At 42.0% G+C, this 20,608-nt stretch overlaps 1 long non-coding RNA gene and 1 other non-coding gene across 2 annotated transcripts in view; one reads left to right on the top strand and one right to left on the bottom strand.

Moving 5' to 3' along the window:
* The window catches only part of LOC137205052 (uncharacterized), a 66,075-nt gene that overhangs the window by 39,090 nt on the left and 6,377 nt on the right, over window positions 1-20,608 (bottom strand). The window lies entirely within an intron of this gene.
* LOC137205144 (U6 spliceosomal RNA) lies at window positions 12,831-12,937 on the top strand. Its single transcript, XR_010934008.1, has one exon. It is a non-coding gene; the product is annotated as a U6 spliceosomal RNA (small nuclear RNA).

The following is a 20,608-nucleotide window of genomic DNA, read 5'->3' as shown; positions in this document are numbered from 1 at the left end:
ACTTGAAAATGAACCAACTAGAAACTTCTAAATGTGAAAGATACAGTGGTCAAAATAGAAAGAGTCATTAAACTGGTTAAATAATAGACTAGACTTGGATGAAGAAATAATTCATGAATTGGAATATAGATCTGAGGCATCCAGAGAACAGTATAGACAGAAAAAGAGGTGAAAAATATGAAACAGAAGTTAGGAATACGGCAGCTAGAATGAAAAGTTCTAACCTATGTTTAACAGATGCTCTAGAATAAAAGACTAAGGAGATTTGGAAAGAGGAACTTTTGAGGTAACAGTGGAGAATTTTCCAGATTTGAAGAAAGTTATGAGATGTCAGATGAAAATGCACAAAACTGAACAAAATAAATAAAAACAAAGGTTTATCTACTGCTAAACCATCCACAATAAACAGAAAATCTTGGAAGCTCCTGGAGAGAAAGGATAGGTTACCTGAAAAGGATCAACAATGAGACAGAATACTTGTCATCAGCAACATATATGCCAGAGACAATGGCTGAATATCTTAAGAATGATGAAGGAAAATAATTGTCAGTCTAGAGTTTTATATCTGGCTTAACTAGAAGAATTTAGAGGAAATAAAAGCACACAAAGACAAGGAGGTAACTTTCCAGAGACCCTCACTGGATAAGCCTACTGAAGGATACACTCCCACAAAATGGAAGTGAGTAGCCTACACAAAGCCAAGGTTAAAACAGAAACAAAAACAAAAAGAGAGAGAGAGAGAAAGGAAAGAGAGAGAGAAAGAAAGAACAAAAGAAACAATGAAAGAAAGAAAGAAAGGAAGGAAGGAAGGAAGGAAAGAAGAAAGAAAAAGAAAGAAAGAAAGAACAAAAGAAAGAATGAAAGAAAGAAATAAAGGAAGGAAGGAAGGAAGGAAAGAAGAAAGAAAAAGAAAGAAAGAGAGAAAGAAAAAGAAAGAAAAGAAAGAGAAAGAAAAGAAAAAGAAAAGGAAGAAAGGAAGGAAGGGAAGGGAAGGGAAGGAGGAAGGAAGAAAGAAAGTTATAAGTTGTTGAGAAATATTTAAAACAAAAGCTTCTCCCAACCCAGAAAACTTCTCCCCAAAGATAGAAGAGAAAGAAAAAAATATATTATTGAATAATCATTAAGCAACAGTGTGATGCTGATCACAGGCAACATCTTGGCTGGAGATTGCAAAGACAGAAGAAAATCTTACTTTTTTTGTACAGCTAAGTAGACACAACCCATTATATTCATATTTTCAAGATGAGACTGTTAAGCTTATTTTGTCCTTACGATTAGAAACAGGGTTTGCCATTTGGAGTCAGGGGACCGCTGAAGTTAGGCCCGTTATCTCCCCGGTTATTAGCACCTGGGTTCCAGAGGCATTTTTGTCTCTGAAGTCCTGTGACCCCAAAATCATACCTTGAAGTGATTAGCTTCTCCCCTTGCTCAAAAATCCATTCAAGTTTAAATGTTCAAATTTGTATGTTCAACTCGGATGTTCAAAGCATTTTAGATCAGTAGTCAGGACATATCTTCCCTGTCCTGACTGTGCCGTTAATGAGCTGTGAGGACCCACGCAAGTTATCTCCTCTCTGGTATGAATGCAAAATGAGGGAGCGACGCTGAATAATTCCTGGTCCCTCGGCTCTCGGTCTGTATGCCTCTATTTAGGACACAGTTCAAATTGGCTGTGTGTGATGGACTCCTATTCCTGTTCTTGAAGAGCCTTAGGGCAGTTCCATCCTGGAGAACAGAGCTCCTTTCAGTCCAAATGCAAATAATCCACATGAGAGTGAGAATAAATGAGCAGCTGCCGTCTCTTCAGCCCGTGGGTAGTGGCAAAGCGTTGAGAAGGCAAGAGCACAGGCTCTGGTTTGATTCCAGAATAAGACTTCGACGTCTGCACAGAAAAAAAATCACTAGTGCATCAAACCCTAAAAGTTAGTGTCTAAAAACAACAACCACTTCATTTGCTCACAATTCTGTGAGTCTACTTTGGCCTGGATTCAGCTAGAAGGTTCACCTGCTGGTCTTGGCCTGAGTCACTCACATAGCTACAGTCATCTGAGAGCTCACCTGGGCTGGATTGGTCTAAGACAGCACGAGTCTAACATCTGAAAGCTGGTATTGTCGGCCAGGTGGTCTGTGTGTCCCCAGAAGGCTGCTCAGAGCTCCTTCATTTGACAGCAGCATTCCTAGACGGTGAGAGCACAAGCTCCTGGGCAGGGCCTCTAGAGGCATAGCCTTGAATTTGAAAGTTGCACATCATTCCCCTGTCTTCTATCCCTCAAGTAAGCCTCAAAGCCAGCCAGATTCAAGGGGGAAGAGAAACAGATTCCACCAATGGACAGGAGAGGCAGAGTCACATGGCAAGGGGGAGTGCGTGAGAGCATGGGAGGTATTTTGCAAATGTCTTTGTAAACAAGCGACCACACTCATCACAGGCAGCATCTCTAGCCTAGCGTGAAGCAGGCACTCGGTAAACACTTGTTTAAAGGATGTACGTCTTCATCTGCAAAGGCTGATGGGTCCTTCCCCCTCCTAGGAGATAGTAACAGTGATATAGATTAGAGATCTTACCACTGGACCCAGTCAAGCCACTACTGAGTACAAATACTGGTGCACACCATTAGGGGGTGGGTTTGGTTTTTTTTTCCTTTGGTTTGCAGTGGAATTGTCATTTCCCCTTGCTCCGTGGATACAAAACATACTGAAATGGAGCGTCGACCCACAATAACATCTTAATGACAATAGTTACGTTTCTGTAAGAAAAATACCACAGGTGAGATTTGATTCCCATAGATTCCCTCATGGCAAAAAGAAGATATGTATTGTTCTCTCTTTGCTTTCTTACTCTCTTATCTTCATGAGGAAAACAAATTCAAGTCGATCAAATTCAACAAATAGGTAATTAATGCCTCTTTAGGGCAGGGACATAGTACCTGGAAAAAAGGTGGCATGGAAATAACGTGTGCACCTCCTCGCCCATGTTCAGCCCAGGTTTCATTAGATCTGGAGGTACAGAATGTTTCTTACTATTCTCACTGTTACAGCCTCAGAAGTACATGCACCAGGATAGGTTGCTCTAGATACCCTGCCTTTCAGATGAAAAGTTATGAGCTACACTTAAGCAACTACTTGCTTTTGGGGAGAAGGGAGGGTAATTTGTATTTACATATACTATTCCTTTTTTAATTTTTATTTTATATTGGAGTATAGTTGGTTTACAAGGTCATGTTAGTTTCAGGTGTACAGCAAAGTGATTCAGTTTTACATATACATACATACACCTATTCCTTTTCAGATTCTTATCTCGTATAGGTTATAACAGAGTTTTTCGCCTGTTTGTTCGTTTGTTTGTCTTGGCTGCTTCAAGTCTTCGTAGCAGCACGTGGGCTTCTCTCTAGTTGTGGCGTGTGGGTTTTCTCTCTCTAGTTGTGGCGCACAGGCTCCAGAGCACATGGGCTCTGTAGTTTGCGGCGTGTGGAGCTGAGTTGCCCCGCAGCATGTGAGATCTTAGTTCCCCGACCAGGGATCGAACCTGCGTCCCCTGCATTGGAAGGCAGATTCTTTACCACTGGACCACCAGGGAAGTCCCTATAACAGAGTATTGAGTAGAGTTCCCTGTGCTATACAGTAGGTCCTTGTTGATTATCTATTTTATATACAGTAGTGTGTATATGTTAATGGTCCGAAGGTTGTGGGTTATTGTTAAACTATTCCTTTTGAATGAAGTGCCTTTCTCCTCTCTTCTGCTCAGCTCAGCATTTCCTTCCCTGAACCCACACCCTACCCCAGCCACGTGGCTGGTCATCCATCTTCCAGACCCTTTGTTGCCCTGAGCATAGCTCCACTACACACCCATCACACCTACTGTACTATTGGTCTACGTGGCCATCTCTTCCAGGACTTTGAGCTTCCTGAGAACAGATAGTTTCTTACTTATCTCTACAACTCGAGGCAAATAATAAATGTGTGATAAATGATTTAAGAAATGAGTGAAAGAAGAAATGAACAAATAACCAGTCAAAGAGCAATAGGTAACCTGCACTAACATTCTGAAGCCCCCAGCATGAGCTGACCTCTACTTCTCATCTCAGAACAACAGAACCCATTCCTCTTTGTTTCTGCCTCCTTCATGTTTTCTGCCTCTAACAGACCTGAAGCAAAGTTTTAAATCTATAATCATATTTTATGTTACCCTCAAGGTAACACAGATGATGACTTTCTAGGAAAAGAAAGATCCCTGTTCTTGACTTGGCTTTTTTTTTTTTTAACAGAGGGATTGCATTTTATCTTTAAATGCCTAAATGATCCCCTATGTTGACAATAGCTGTTGGGTTTACTTCAACAGAAATGGTTTACTTCAACATAATTTCACTGGAATCCAGAAAGCGTTTTGGGGATATTGGTTTTAATCAGATACAAAATCATATCTAGGGAGGACTGTGCTTAGTAAAACCTTTGAAATGTGTTCAGTCATGGTTTTACCACCTTTGCTGCAGCTGTGCTGGGGAAAAGGCAGCTGGGGAACTCATGTCAGTCTATCAAGGTGGCAGCTTCAAGGCACAGAACCTAGGCCACCAACGCCTGGTTTAGTCATAGACTTACCGGTGGATGTGTCACCAAAGCTTGGGTAATAAAAGCACCCAATCAAAACAACCAAAAACACAGTAAGTCTCCAATGATATGATTTTCTTTAATAATATGGAAGCATTAGGAGATAATGTCTTTGCTAATCTAACAAAGAAAGGCCCTAAATTTCTTGAGGGCAAACCTTACTACATCCTTCTTTATCTCATCATTATCTACCATGACTGGCAGACACAGCGTAAATTAGATACCTAATTAATACTTGTAGTTGAGATAGGAGTATATGAGTCAGAACTTATTTGGAGGACTTCCCTGGTGGCACAGTGGTTAAGAATCCACCTGCTAGTGCAGGGGACATGGGTTTGGTCCCTGGTCCGGGAAGATCCCATATGCTGCGGAGCAACTAAGCCCGTGCGCCACAGCTACTGAGCCTGCACTCTAGAGCCCATGAGCCACAACTACTGAGCCAACATGCCACAACTACTGAAGCCCGTGCACCTAGAGCCCATGCTCCGCAACAAGGGAAGCCACCACAATGAGAAGCCCGCACACCAAAACGAAGAGTAGCCCCTGCTCGCCACAACCAGAGAAAGCCCACATGCAGCAACAAAGACCCAATGCAGCCAAAAATTAAATAAATAAATAAACAAATAAATAAAAGAATGTAATGGCAGTAAACAGACTCATGCAAAAATTGTGGAGTTCCACTTCATTAAAAAAAAAAAGAAGAAGTTATTTGGAACCGAAGTCCAATAGATGCAGCTAATTAAATCATAAAACTTGGACCAGAATTTGTTGGGTGCCTTAAAAGCTGATATCAATGAATTCATGCAAAAATGAAAAGCAGTGAAGACAGGGGAAAAAAAATGAAACCAAATGAAAGAAAACAGCAAAGTTTCATTGGAGTCCTCACCAGGGGTAATCCTTCTATGGTTCTCCTGAGTAACCACTCTCCTTTTGTTTGACTTGGTCTTTCTAGAATGTTAATAAACATGCCAGGAATTAGTTAGAACAGTGGTTCTCAAACCCAGCTAATTATCTGAATTACCTGGGGTGTTTTTTAAGTGTTCAGATTCCCAATCCCATTTCAGACCCACTGAATGAGAATCACTTGAGGAGTATCCAGGAGTCTGAATTTTTCAATCTTCCCAGGTAATTCTTATGATCAGCTACTCTCAGCAAACATTGCTTTAGACCAGTGATATTTTTTTTTTTTTTTAAAAAAGACAAACTTGAAGGTGTACTGTTATGGGCTCAGTTATGTTCTCCCAAATTCATATGTTGAAGTCCTAACCCCAGTACTTCACAATGTGACTGTATTTGGAAACAGGGTCTTTAAAGAAGTAATTAAGTTAAAATGAGGTCATTAGGGTAGGTCCTAATACAATATCACTGGTGTCCTTGTAAGAAGAGGAAATAAAGACACAGACAGATATGGAGGGAAGACCATATGAAGACACAGGCAGAAGAGAGCCATCTCCAAACCAAGGAGAAAGACCTCAGAAGAGACCAACCTTGCTGGCATTTTGACCTTGGACTTCTAGCCTCCAGAACTGTGCGGAAATAAATTTCTGTTGGTTAAGCCACCTAGCCTGTGGTACTTTGTTAAAGCAACTCTGCAACTAATACATGTACCTTCCTCTGCTAATTTGCCAACTGACAAATCTGAATGGCAAGAAGACATTGTAAAGGGTGTCCTGTAATAAAGAGGCATTATATTATATTTCAAAAGAAACAACAGTCCTGCTCCAGTAGCTACTTAATTGTTAAGTTTCAGTATTGTTTCAACTTCAGTAGGGAGAGAAGTTGCTGAGGGAGAAGGGGAGGAGAGGAGGAGAGAAACAAGTCCAAAAGCGAAAGGGAATAGTGAAGAGCTGGTAAAATTGGAAAAAGGAGGGACATTCTGGAATATGAAAACTGTAGCCCTAAGGAATGAGCTCTAATACAATGACATTATTAGGAAAGAGCCTCCCCAGGAGGGAAACAATGAAAAGGCATGCCCACAAACGCCTTGAAAGTGTAAATAAAGAAGAACAAAGCGGGCTTCCCTGGTGGCGCAGTGGTTGAGAGTCCGCCTGCCGATGCAGGGGACACGGGTTGTGCCCCGGTCCGGGAAGATCCCACATGCCGTGGAGCGGCTGCGCCCGTGAGCCATGGCCGCTGGGCCTGCGCGTCCGGAGCCTGTGCTCCGCAACGGGAGAGGCCACCGCAGTGAGAGGCCCGCGTACTGTAAAAACAAAAAAAGAACAAAGAGCTTTCTTTGCTCACCACTCCGTTCTGCCAGGATTAAGTCATAAGCTGCTGTCGTCGCTGACGACAGGGAACTCTGAGAGGAAATTAAGATGATAACAGCATGCTTTGTGCTTTGGACAAGCAGCCTCCGTAGGTAGTTAGGGTTGGGGTTAGTTAGATGACTATCTCAGGGATAATTTTAATTATGTTTAATTATATTAATTATTATTTAACTACTAATAATTATTTAATAATTATTCTATGATGGATTCTTCCATCTTCCTGTACATAGAAAAGCACTAAAATCATTAGCTTGAGATATCTGTTCCTTGTGACTAGCTGTCATCTTTTACTGAGATGTAAGCCTGACTGCACATATTCCCCAGCCAACAATCATGATTAAACTGGGCTTCTCCCCCTACCTCTTCGGAGTTTACTCAGAGCTACCGAGCAGCTGTCTCCCAGGATATAGTCATCAGTAAGGCCCTTGAATAAACTTAAACTGGCAACTCTTATGTTGTGCACTTTTCTTTCAGTTGACAAAAGGTCATAGTGAATTTTGCCTCTGAGTCTTTCCTGGCCAGAGGGAAAAGTTTAATTTCTTTCATTCATTAAGTCAATGACCATTTATGGCCGACCTACTACCTGTTAGACACTCAGACACACTCTGGCAAAGATGATTAACACAGGATCTGTGCCATCTAAGAATGCCAGTCTAGAAAAAAAAGAGTTCTAGGCCTTCTTCAAGGTCCAATCCCAAGAAGACATGCTGATACTTTCTTTAGGAGATCTTAGGTTCTACAGCTATTTATCTCTCTGTAGAGCTCCCAGGTTTCCATGCTGGGAACCCATTGGTAATTCCTGTCCCTAGGAACCCACGGAGCATGTATGTTTCAATGTTTTCAAATGTGCCCCCAGGGGGCTGTGATCAGGAACTGTACTTCTCTGACATTCCGACTCTAGCACAGAGCCAGGCACAAAGCAGGTGCTCAATAAATATTGAATTAATTAATTAATGGTTCAGACAATCAAATCTATCAATACTAGAAGCCCTCCTAGTGAGTCTGGTACACCTTCCCCCTCCCTTGCACCCTAGATCCTTCTCAGAAGCAGTTTGCCTTACCAGACTCCCCCAGAAGAGGCCACATAAGGTATTATTTGGGAAATTTAGTTAAAAAACAAAATCTCCTCCAAACCTAGAAAACCTCTCCACCAAGGTAAAAGAGAAAGAAAACAATTTTATTATCGAATAAAACCAGAATATGATACTCATCACAGGCAATTCGCCAAAGAGATAGCAAAGACAGAGGAAAGTCTTTTACACAGCTAAGTGGATACAATTCACTGCATTTATGTGTTCAAGACAAAATTGCTAATTCTATCATATCTTTATGACTGGAGGTAGGAATTGCTGTTTGGAGTTGGGGGACAGTTGAAATTAGGCCCATCTTCTCCCAGGAAGCTGGAGATAGGGCCTTACCTTCTTTGATGGTCACAGTTCAAAGAGATGTGATCTCAGGTCTGTGACAGAACATTCCTGAGCTGGCAAGAGATTAACTTAGCATTTGAACTTACAGTAGCAAGAGAAGTCCTCCTGGAAGCCCTCCTGGAAGCCTTAAGACTGGCCTGCCCACCTAAACACAAGTGCCCAGGAGCAGTCACAGAACCACAGGTGTTCTGTTAACCAGGTCTCCTGGCCATGGCACAGGAAGCTAAGGTCAACTCTGAGGACAGAAAGGTGAAACCTCTTTCTGAAAAGCTACTTGATAACCTGTTTGACCATGATCTTTAAGCAACATAGCCCATAAAGCACAAATTTTGAAAGTAGACTTGCACTAAAAGCCATGCTCCATCATTTATGTTGTCTGATTTTGAGCTAATTGATGAGTTAATTTTTCCAAAACTCAATGTCCTTGTCTGTAAAATGGAGATGATCCCTTCCACAGAGAGCACATAAGAAGAGTTATTAAGCACTCATGTTACTATCATTGAAGCAAAAGAATATAGAAGCTTGGAGCACACACTCTGAACCTGCCTGGCTTTCATCCCAGACCCACTTTAGCGAAAATCACTTATCTTGTTGCCCAATTTCTTCATAAGTAAAGTATTTAGAAAAGTATAAATGTGTATACACATATAAGTGTGTAATCAGTGTTGGCTATGATTCTTTTAATTCTCATTAGTGTTTCCAAGATGCTAAAGCAAACCTTCCATCTCACTCCCTTCTCTTTTTCTCCTACTTCTCTCTTCACCTTCACCTCCCTTTTGCCCATGGGGATGGAGAAAGAGTGTTAGGATTATATTCCATCATGCTTTCAAGTTGTTTCTTTCATTTTTAATTAGGTAGAAGCCCCTTGAATTGCAATATCTCTAGACACGATATTATCCAGATTAAACCCATTTAAAAGCAAATGAAAATAATTTGAAAAACCTAAGAAGCACAAAATTCCAAAACTGCAGTAGAGAGAAGGCTTCTGGCTTTCCTCCTTTCTTAATACTTATTGCCTTCCCTCGTCATTTGTTTCTTTTCTTGGCAGTTTCTGAATTAAAGGAGAAAAGCCTAGCCTTTCATGCCATTTCACACCTACTTAACAATTTACATCACTCTTAACAAAGCCAACTATATACCCAGAGACAGAGTGACTACTAATTGCCCTCCAAATACGTAACAGTAATCATTCTAGGTGGAGACCAGATCTGGGGGCAATGCTCAGCTAAATAAACAACCCTTATCAAGTCCACTGACAAACTAGAGTATTACATAAAGAATATTTTTAAACATCTACATTAGTTGACCAGATGCAAGCCATTTATTCTATTTAGTTGAAACTAAATACAAATCAAAGCCTTAATGTGTTGTGTAGTGTCTATGGAGATGGGAATTAACTGTCTCTCCATCTAAAAAATAATGCAGTGTCCTGGAACTGGTAGTATTAACTCCCAGGTCTTAGGCCTTCATCTGTTGAGTAGCCATGATTAAAATTGTCTCCCAAGTTTGATTTGGCCATAGAATAAGCCAGAACTTGGGAGTGGGGGGTAAATAATGAACATCATTTTGGGTACTGTAGTCCAATGGGACAATTTAATCTTTCACTTTTCAACCAGCTGCGTTTGCATCCACTTTCCAAGACTGGCCTCTAGAGATCTGTATCCTATATTTGCTATTTACCAACTGTAAATTCCTTGAGCCAACCAATGAAACTCTCTGCACCTCAAATTTCTGTTCCATAAACTACAGATCATGATACTGCAATGGACTGAAAGTTTGTGTCCTCCCAAAACAAATATGTTGAAAGCCTAATCCTGATGTTGATGGCATTTGGAGGTGGGACCTTTAGGAGATAATTAGGTCATGAAGGCAGATCCCTCATGAATGGGATTAGTGCCCTTATAAGAAGAGGTCAGAGAGCTAGCTCTCTTTCTGCCATGACTGGATACAAGAAGTCAGCAGCCTGCAACCCAGAAGAGAACCTCACCAGAACCTGACCTTCCTGATCCCCTGATCTCTGACTTACAGCCTCTAGAACTGTGAGAAATAAGTGTCTGCTGTTCATAAGCCACCCACTCTATGGTACTTTGTTACAGCAGCCCAAGTTGACTACAACAGATACCTTGCCTCATATGGTTATGCAAGGGGTAAATGTGACAGTGTGGGTAAAATCTACATTCCTAATCACTAATTCTAATTCCTAAACCCCCTTAAGGCTGTGGCCCATAGCCTACACCCAATAAATGTTGGTTCCCTCCCCTTTCCTTTCCCTTCCAGTCAAAGGGTCTATCTGTCAGGCTCAGACCACAGATTCAATGTCATCCACCCAACCCTGTAGGAAAATAACTTAATTCTGACTCATTCTTCAAATCCTAACCTTATCCTGCTCCCTCCATGATCTTGTTCATCCTATGCTGAAACCATCTCTCCTTTCTCTGAATCCCTCTATAGCTGTTATTTTGTTCCCATTCACAGTACGCAGGCACATTCAGCTGGTGATACATTTTGCTTAGCCCTTTCTCTGTCTCCACCACTAGATCCTTGAGAGTATCTCTGGTGCCATAGTCACAGTATATGCTTATCTGCTTCTGGGTTCCTCTGCAAGAAACCCTGAGGCAATGCTGGGTTCGAGTGTTTATTAGGAAAAGGATCTCAAGAAACACAAGTGGGGGAAGCAAGGCAGGGGTGGGAGGAATGCCAATAAAGCATGCTCTGATGAGCTGATGGCCACTGTGGGCAGCGAGAGCTCAGTCCCGCTGAGGACCCCCTGCAAAGGAGCCTTCAGAAGTATCCCACCAAGGAATGGCAAAGCTGGAGTACTCATCCACTGACCCTCATCCCTCACTGTTAACAGCTGACCTCGGGGCATCCATTTCCACACTTCCAGCAGCCTTGTACATGCACTGTACAAACCCTTTTGGTTGCAGGTCTCCCTTGCTTTGCTTCTCTTGAAGCAAAGAGACATGAACATTTAAGGTGGGAGGCTGCCAGTGTACACAGGAGCTGTCTGCTGCAGCTGCAGGTGAACTCAGGGATGGGGCTCAATAAAAATCTAGATGGTATTGAATGAATGGAAAAAAATATTGCATAAACACTGCCTATATCTTAATGTAAAGTCACCCATCTAGAAAAGTTACACCATATTTTTTTTTATCCACTATTCTATTTAACCCATTTAACATATAATGTTCTAAGACCCAATTCTGGAGTGTTCTAGAATAGAGATCACGGGTATTTTACTCTCCGATTCTGTTTAGGAGATTGTCAAAGCCCCTGGGTTTTGTAAAAGATGAAGAGGAATGTGGGAGCTGGTGGCTACCAGGAACTTTTCTCAATCATCTTTTGAATATGCTTTATGAATGTACAGTGACTTGTCCAGACCCAAACAGCAAGTCAGCTCTCAGACTGGAAAAACAACTTGGCATTTCTCAAGTTTACCGAAAGGCCAATCAAGTGAGACGAGTAATTAACCACTCACACAACCCACATCCTTGACTCTCCACCTCACTAACTATTCCGTTCATGCTTCCATCACATTTTCTTTCCTCCTACAAATACTGTGACTTTATGTTTCCACAGAGCTGCTGCTCCAGGAAGACCACAATTCCAGGATTCTACATAGCTTCTCTTTATCCCTCACTGTTTCCCCCGAACGCTGTGGGTGGTAATAGTAGAAGCCCATAATTTTGGTGCCAACATGTAATATTTTTAATCAGGCTACACAATTCACACAGGAATTTCTTGGGGGAATGTCAGCTTTTACATCTTACATTTTTCTACATTAATAATGATCAGATTAGCCTAAAATCGACTAATAAATAAATGTAAAAGCAGTAATAAAACTCAGAGTTGCTTATCAATTTTTATTAACTCCAGTCCTCTTGTTTTGTAATAGCTCTAATTTGACACCTTAAACTAAAGCAAAGATTCTCAGATCAAGCTCAGAGTCTTCAAAGATTCAGGAACATTTGACCAGAGTTTAGCACAAACCACTGCTCAGAATGAGGGCTTAAATAAACATAAGCAACTCTGGGAAATTGTGTACACTCTCAAAACTGATTCTAAACCAAACTAAAGATGACCATCTTTAAGAGCTATTATTCTGGGGCAAAACAAAAATGTGAAAAGTTTCCTCAGGATTAAACTTTTAAATTATTCCTGTTCGAACTGTTTCTTTTTTATTGTTTTTTAACTTTATTATGGTGCTAAGCTAAGAGGAGATCATTTTATTTGGGTAAGCTGGAATCTCCTACCAGTTTTATTCACAAATATAAAACTGCCTAATGAATGCCAAATATTCTCATCACCCATGTTTTACAACTACCTTCAAAGAACAGAATTTTCAAAATCACATGAAAACCAGGAAGCCTCAAACAAAGAGCTTACTAACTGCACCTCTTCCTTAGCTACATTTTTAAGAAACAGAAGAGGAAGGAGACCCGAGAACACGAAAGGGAAGAACAAAAACAAAAGACCTGTGTACATGCCAGGTGCAGACTCGGGAAGGTCTGGGCACAATGAAAGCAGAAGTGTAGTGCTGGCTTTAGCAGCACATAGACTAAAATCGGAACAATACAGAGAAAATTAGCATGGCCCCTGCCCAAGGATGGCACACAAATTCCTGAAGCGTTCCACATCTTTAAAACAAACTTATGGCTGCTGAAAGGGAAAGTGGGGACGGAGGAGGGATAAATTAAGATATTGGGATTAACATGTACACACTACTATATATAAAGTAGATAACCAACAAGGACCTACAGGGAACTATACTCAATATTTTGTAATAACTTATAAGGGAGGGACTTGCCTGGCAGTCCAGTGGTTAAGACTTTGCCTTCCAATGCAGAGGGTACAGATTCGATCCCTGGTCAGGGAGTTACGATCCCACATGCCTCACAGCCAAAACACCAAAACATAAAACAGAAGCAGTATTGTAACAAATTTTAAAAAGACTTTAATAATGGTCCACATCAAAAAAAAAAAAACCTTGGGATTTCCCTGGTGGGGCAGTGGTTAAGAATCACCTGCCAAGCCAGGGGACACGGGTTCGATCCCTGGTCCAGGAAGATCCCACATGCCGCAGAGCAACTAAGCCCGTGCACCACAACTACCGAGCCTGCGCTCTAGAGCCCGCGTGCTGCAACTACTGAGCCCACGTGCCGCAACTACTGAGCCCACGTGCCGCAACTACTGAAGCCCATGAGCCTAGAGCCCGTGCTCCGCAACAAGAGAAGCCACCGCAATGAGAAGCCCGCGCACCGCTACGAAGAGTAGCCCCCGCTCGCCACAACTAGAGAAAGCCCGCGTGCAGCAACGAAGACCCAACGTAGCCAAAAATAAAAATCTTAAAAAAATTAAAACCTATAAGGGAAAAGAATCTGAAAAACTATATATACGTATATATATATATATGAATCACTGTGCTGTACACTGTGTTGTGAAACTAACATAACATTGTAAATCACCTATACTTCAATAAAAATAAAATTTTAAAAAGCCGAAGTGTGGAATGACCCCCAGCAACCACGAGGATCTTGGGAAGTGCTTAAAAATACGAGTGGTGGCCACGAACAAGAGATGTGTTCACAGCTCCTGTGGAGGAAAAAACAGCAAACATTACACTGAATAGACTCAGACACTTTGACAGGCAGATTTCTACCTTGTGGGCTCTTTCTCTGTTTCCTCCTTACTGTACCAACCCCAGGACTGCCCATTTAGAAAGCAATCCTTCAACCACCCATAAGTATGTATTGACTCTTTTCAAGAGACCATGCTAGGTATTTTGGGAGGTGAAGAAGTAGAAGGTTCTGTCCTTGCTCTCAGAGTGGTACAGCCTAGCTGGGGACTGGGTTGATAACATTCAGAAAGAAACAATGAGCACCTCCAAGCAATCCCACGCTGCTGGATTCCAGACTCAACATGGCCTGGAGTGGAGGGGAGGAGTCTGGGGGAAGACTGACTGCCCCTTATGTACCATTTACCTTCTCTGAGCTTCCATTTCTGTACAATGAGGAACCTAGGATGTCGTGAGAGTTTTATAAAGTTGAGAGCACAGTGTAAGTACTAAATAAACAGCTACTTCCATCGTTATTATCATAAGCATCATCATTATTTAGCAGTATCTCCTAAAAGAAGAACCTCCCAAAAGGTAGGCAATGTCTTGCAAGTCCCACCCTGGAACTGAAATGCACTTGCCTACTGTTATCGATAGTATTTAGGGAAACTGACTACTTCATGGATTAAACGAATGTTTATTATTTGTTGTCAGACTACATCCACCACAGATAATGTTCTTTGAGACACTGAAACCGAGCTCCCAACAAGGTCAACATTACTCACGTTCGGCAGATGAACAAGCAGACATTTGGAGCCATGCCGTTTACAACTAGTGTCCATCAGTGCGTGATAGGGAGCAGACTGATAAATTAAGCAATGTGCTCAGGTCAAAGTCCCCCAAGGATGGAAGGGCTGGATTACAGAGGCTCTGTGATGGCAACTGCTTGTCAGGTGTCTCAGCAATTTTTCCACCAACTCAGACGCCACCTTCTCCATGAACCCTTCTCAGAGACCCCCAGACAGTTAGCTGCTTCTCCCTAGGAGTTAAGAGTATTTTCATACTATATAGTATAGAATATTATGCCTGGTTATTTACATGTCCTTCTGCCCAGTTAATGTGAATGTTCATCATGGTCTAGGGCTATAACTGAATCAAAACTTGTTGAAACTCAGAAGGTGTCAACTTAAGGAATTTTTTGCCCTCAGAAAAATTAGATGAACCTGGCTCAGGCCTCCCAATCGCACCATCTTGGATGAGTCTCTTGTCCTCCCCACAAGAGCTGTGACATCCAACCCTATTCCTTTGAGACACTCTTGTCTCTGCTCCTGCCTCTGCACAGGCAGTTCTACCCCGAGGCACCCTAAAAGCAAAACCCACACCTATCATTTTTCCCAGAAAGGAACTCAGACACACTGAACATATCATGGTTATGGTTGTTGGCTTGAAGATCAGAGGGTCCCTGGGGGTGGGGGCCTTTGTCACAGTACATCACAGGACTCCCACCCTCATCTCTTGTCTTTCTCAGAGAACCAGCCCACGCCCATGCCCTGGTCTCCAGAAGCCCCAGCTCCAGCCACCCACCTGCATCCTACACATGGAAATTTGGGGAAATCCAGTTCAGCCGTGTCCTCCTGCCTGCTTCTCTCCTGGGAGCCAGCCCCTGTCATTCCTAGTTTCTCCCAAAATTCCAGTGAATAAAATGTACTCACATAAATGAATAACTGAGTGAGCATTTGGCCCATAGCTGACACTTAATAAATAGTGGTGGAATATATGTAAAGGAGTGAATGAACAAATGAATGAACGGAAGCTAGTCATGTGTACCTCTAAATCAAGCTGGATTCCAGGTTGAGGTGCAGAATACATGAAAATGGACAAGTCAGCACAAGGCATCTGGCTGTCATCCAATTTCCTGATCAGACAGAATAAAAGCCTATATGGCATAGAGGTTACCTACAGGCTGGAATGTTTTCTATTTACTTATTTATTTCTTTTTATTTATTCTTTTTTTTTTTTTTTTTTTGGCTGCATTGGGTCTTCGTTGTGTCATGCGGGATCTTCCTTGCGGCATGCAGGCTCTTTTTTTGTCGTTGCGGTACACGGGCTCTTCGTTGCAGTGCATGGGCTTCTCTCTAGTTGCAGTGCGCAGGCTTCTCTCTAGTTGTGGCACACAGGCTCTCTCTAGTTCTGGCATGCAGGTTTTCTCTCTCTAGTCGAGGTGCTCAGGCTTAGTCGCCCTGCAGCATGTGAGATCTTAGCTCCCCCACCAGGGATCGAACCCACATCCCCTGCACTGGAAGGCAGATTCTTTACCACTGGACCGCCAGGGAAGTCCCTGGAATGTTTTCTAAACAAAAGAATAAAGATATTATGCCTGAGAAGGAAAAGCAAACCTGGAGCAAGGGAAGAGTCCTTAGTAAAGAAGCCCAGAGCACTTGCCTGTGACAAGAAGGCAGACAGTGAGAAGACTGGATTCCTGTCACCGTTGATGAACGTGCCCAACGCACAGTGAGGTCAAACGAACCAAAACCTCAGAGTTTGGAGCAGAGAAAGGTTTATTGCAGGGCCAAGCAAGGAGAATGGGTGGCTCGTGTTCAAAAGACCCCCCTCCCAACTCCCTGATGGTTTTCAGGGAAGAGTTTCTAAAGGTAAAATTTGGGGTGAGGGCTGTAGGGTGTATAACCCTCCTCTGATTGGTTGGTTGGGAGGTAACAAGGTGGTGTTCCAGGAATCTCAGTCATCAGCCTTCTGATTCTGACCACTCTGGGGTCTATGTGCTTGGGCTCAGCCTGAAGTTATCATCCTCAACCCAGGTGGGGACTTAGTTCCTGTAGAAGAACCCAGAGATATATATCAGATTGTTCTGTACAAGGACACAGAATGAGATGCTTTTGTACCTGGGAGGGCCCTGTAGGGCCCTGCTTGGCTTCATCACCAGAGCAGTTCCCCTTCCCTGATTTACCAAACCCCCATGGCCAGTACTGGAGCAAGGCACAGAATGTGGCTTCAGCTGTGAATCCTCATGGTCAGGGAACATCTGTCCCCAGCTCCAAAAAGGGCCTGATTGCCGGTCTTCACTGAACAGAAAATCCCTCCTTTCTCAGAGCCTTGGGGTGGACCTGCAAGCTGTCCTCACATCCCCATTGGCAGCCTCAGAAACCTCATCTCCAACCCCTGCCCCAGAGAGAAATGCCAGAAACATCCACATCATACTGTAAAAGACAGTTTTCCAGAGAGACAAGTTTTATCCACTCCTCCTTATGTGGGCTTTCAAATGTTCTTTCCTTCTCTGCCGGGTATGAATGAATCACATCCTTAGGAAATACAGCCCGTTGAGTAAATCAGCACTCTGGAATGTCTTTAGAAATAAAGCTAGTTTGGCTGACTCATTGAACCAATGCAGCTGTAACCAAACACTTGAAGCCCTGAAACAGGTATCCTCTGGTATTGATTCAAGGTGGGTTACACTGGTGCCCAGGTATTTGTTGAACTAAAAGGGCAAGGCGGCTTAAGAGCCCTTACTCAGTGGGGTTACTCATTTACCTGGAAAAATGAGGAGAATCAAAACAGTCTGGGAATCTAGCTTTAGGAGTAGCATGGCTAAAGTTCCTTTTAAAGGAACAATATTAGGGAGCTACCAAGGAGAGGCTGTATGTATTTAGAGCATCTTTTATCAATGTGCTGGAAAAATGAAAGAGATTTAGAACTTTGTGTCCAAAGAGAAACTCTGAAAAAAAGAACAATATTATTAGTTTATGGTCACACAATTTGTCCCTGGGTTTCAGACTTGATGGAATAATTTAGCATTACTGGGGAATGTGAGTCAAGCTGGGGGCAGTTCAGGAAATCGGGTGAGGCCCATCTGTCCTATGCAAATAAATAATACTCCCAGACACAGGCAAGATTTTCATCTACCTTCCAAAATCAGAGTGAACTCTTACGCCTAAAAATAAAGGGCAGTGAAGTGTACTCACAACGCCATCTGAGGCACGTGACTCAAACCACTTAAACCCAGTTACTCCCCCCCTGTCTTTTGTTCGTCACAGCCAAAAGAGACCTGACTGCAAACCTGGCTGAAGGGGTCACAGGTACCAGAACACAGGTGAGAGATCCTTGGCACCCCCTAGGTGATGGAAGGGAATCACAGGTGTCAGTACTCAACTGGGCACAGCACACCAAGTCACAAGAGAAAATTTTATTTCTCTTCTAAGCTGAAATAATACATCCTTCCAGACCACAATCCCTCAAATTTCATTCCAGTCCATGTCCTTCCAGTCCAGTTCAAGCTGTGGCTAGGAATTCAAAATAAACTGTGCTGATTTTGAGAGCCATAAAGCTTTGCACAGAAAAAGAAAGAAAGCTAGTTGTTACTGTTAAGGGAAAAACTACATACATATTTGGCTCAAACCAGAGGAAAGGTGGGGCTAAAAGCCAAGTATAAAATGAAAAAAATTCCTCTTTCCAAGGATGGGTGGGTTCGTCTTAATAAGTTAACGCCTGATAAGCCAGTGCAAAATCCAGGGTGGAGGGCTGCCCCAGTTCTAGCCAGGTCAAGTCAGCCTTAACACTGACTTGGAGAAATCCTTACCTGGGTGGACCTTGCCCTTTAGAGATAACTCCCAACATCCCTCCTGTTTTCTGGCCTTCCTCCACCCACTCTAAGGCTCCTTTATCTACCTGCTCTCTCTTCAGCAAGATGCTCCCTTACAGGGGAACTACCAGCCTATTCAGTCCCTTTGTGTGAGATATGAAAGCATACATCCCAGCCTGACGGACGGGTGGCACCTCTAAGGGGCAGGCAGCAGCCCTTACAAAGCTGTCCAATATTCCCCTCACCCTCAGAGGGCACAGGTTCACACAGAGATACACCCATGACTGTCTTCATTCTTCTCCCCAACTCTAACTCACAACCCAACATGAGAACCACCTCAAGCCAGGTCCCAGGTCATCTGTCACTTTGTCACTTCCAAAGAGCCTCAGGTGACAATTTCCTAACCTCACCCTTGCTGGAATGCTAATTAAAAGTGGTTAAGAAGAGAGCCTTAACCAGGGCCCTTCTTTCTCAGACACTGTTTTTGATGTTTGTTTATGATTTAAAGTGATACTTTTTTACTGTAGAAAGTATAAGAGCCTATTCTAATTCTTTTCTTTTTTTTTTTTTTTTGCAAATTATTGAATAGGAATTTTTTGCATAAGGTATCATACTTATTCTCCTATGCCATTAAACATTTTTTGAAACATTGTAATGGCTGCAATATATTCCCTTGCATGAAAGTACCTATTTTTTACCCTCAGCTTTATTGGGGTGTAATTGACAAATAAAAGTGTAAACTCTGCATTTTTACACCCTTCCCCACATTTTATGTTTTTGATGTCACAATTTACACCTTTTCATATTGTGTATCCATTAACAAATTACTGTAGCTACTTTTAATACTTTTTGTCTTTTAATCTTCATACTAGAGTTATAAGTGATTTACCCATCATCATTACAACATTAGAGTATTCTGAATTTAACTATATATTTACTTTTACCAGTGAGTTTTATATTTTCATATATTTTCATATTTTCCTGTTACTAATCAGTTTCCTTTCATTTCAGCTTGAAGAACTCCCTTTAACATTTCTTGTAAGTCCTGTCTGGTGGTGATGAAGTCTTTCAGCTTTTGTTTGCCTGGAAAAATCCTTATCTTTCCTTCAATTCTGAAGGAAAACTTGGCCTGGTAGAGTATTTTTGATTGGGAGTTTTCCTTTTCTTCCAGCACTTTGAATATATCATCCCAGTCCCTTCTGGCCTGCAAAATTTCTGCTGAAAATTCTGATGATAGTCTTACGGGGGTTCCCTTGTACATAACAAGTTGATTTTTTTCTTGCTGATTTTAAGATTCTCTCCTTGTCTTTAACTTTTGACAATTTAATCATAACGTGTTTCATGGTTATGAAACCATGAGTCTCTTTGGTTTCTCTTATTTGGAACTCTCTGATCTTCCTGGATCTGGATGTGTGTTTCCTCCCCCAGGTTAGAGAAGTTTTCAGCCATTATTTCTTTGAATAAACTTTCTGCCTCTTTCTCTCTTTCTTCTCCTTCTGGCATCCCTATAACGCATATACTTGTCTGCTTGCTGATGTCCCATAAGTCCCTTAAATGATCGTCACTCTTTTTCATTCTTTTTTTCTTTTTGTTTCTCTGATTGGATGGATTTCACTGCCCTGTCTTCAAGTGTGTTGATCCTTTCTTCTGCTTGATCTAGTCGGATGTTGAACCCCTCTACTGAATTTTGCATTTCAGTTATTGTATTCCTCCGCTTTGTGATTTCTATTTGGTACTTTTTAAAATATTTTCTATATTCTTGTTGAAATACTTACTTTGTTCAGGCACTGCTCTCCTGACCTCAGGGAGCATCTTTATAACTTGTCATTTTGAACTCTCTATCAATTAAATCACTTATCTCTGTTTCACGGTGCTCATGGTGTGTCAATGTGGGTTCATCAATTGTAACAAATGTACCACATTGGTGGGGAATGTTGAGAATGGGGAGGCTGTGGCGGGGAGGGAGGGAAGAGGGTATGTAGGAACTCTGTACTTTACTCTCATTTTGCTACAAATCTAAAACTGCTCTAAAAATAAAGTTGTTTAAAAATTTAAAACTAAAACTAAAACAAAACAAAACAATTGTTTCTGGAGATTTATTTTGGTTTTTGTTTGGGACATATTCCTTGCTTTCTTCATTTTCCTTGACTTTCAGTGTTAGTTT

This window comes from Pseudorca crassidens, chromosome 13 (assembly GCF_039906515.1).
Source record: "Pseudorca crassidens isolate mPseCra1 chromosome 13, mPseCra1.hap1, whole genome shotgun sequence".
Taxonomy (NCBI): domain Eukaryota; kingdom Metazoa; phylum Chordata; class Mammalia; order Artiodactyla; family Delphinidae; genus Pseudorca; species Pseudorca crassidens.
Note: the sequence above shows the minus strand (reverse complement) of the source record. Positions and strands in the feature narration are given on the sequence as shown.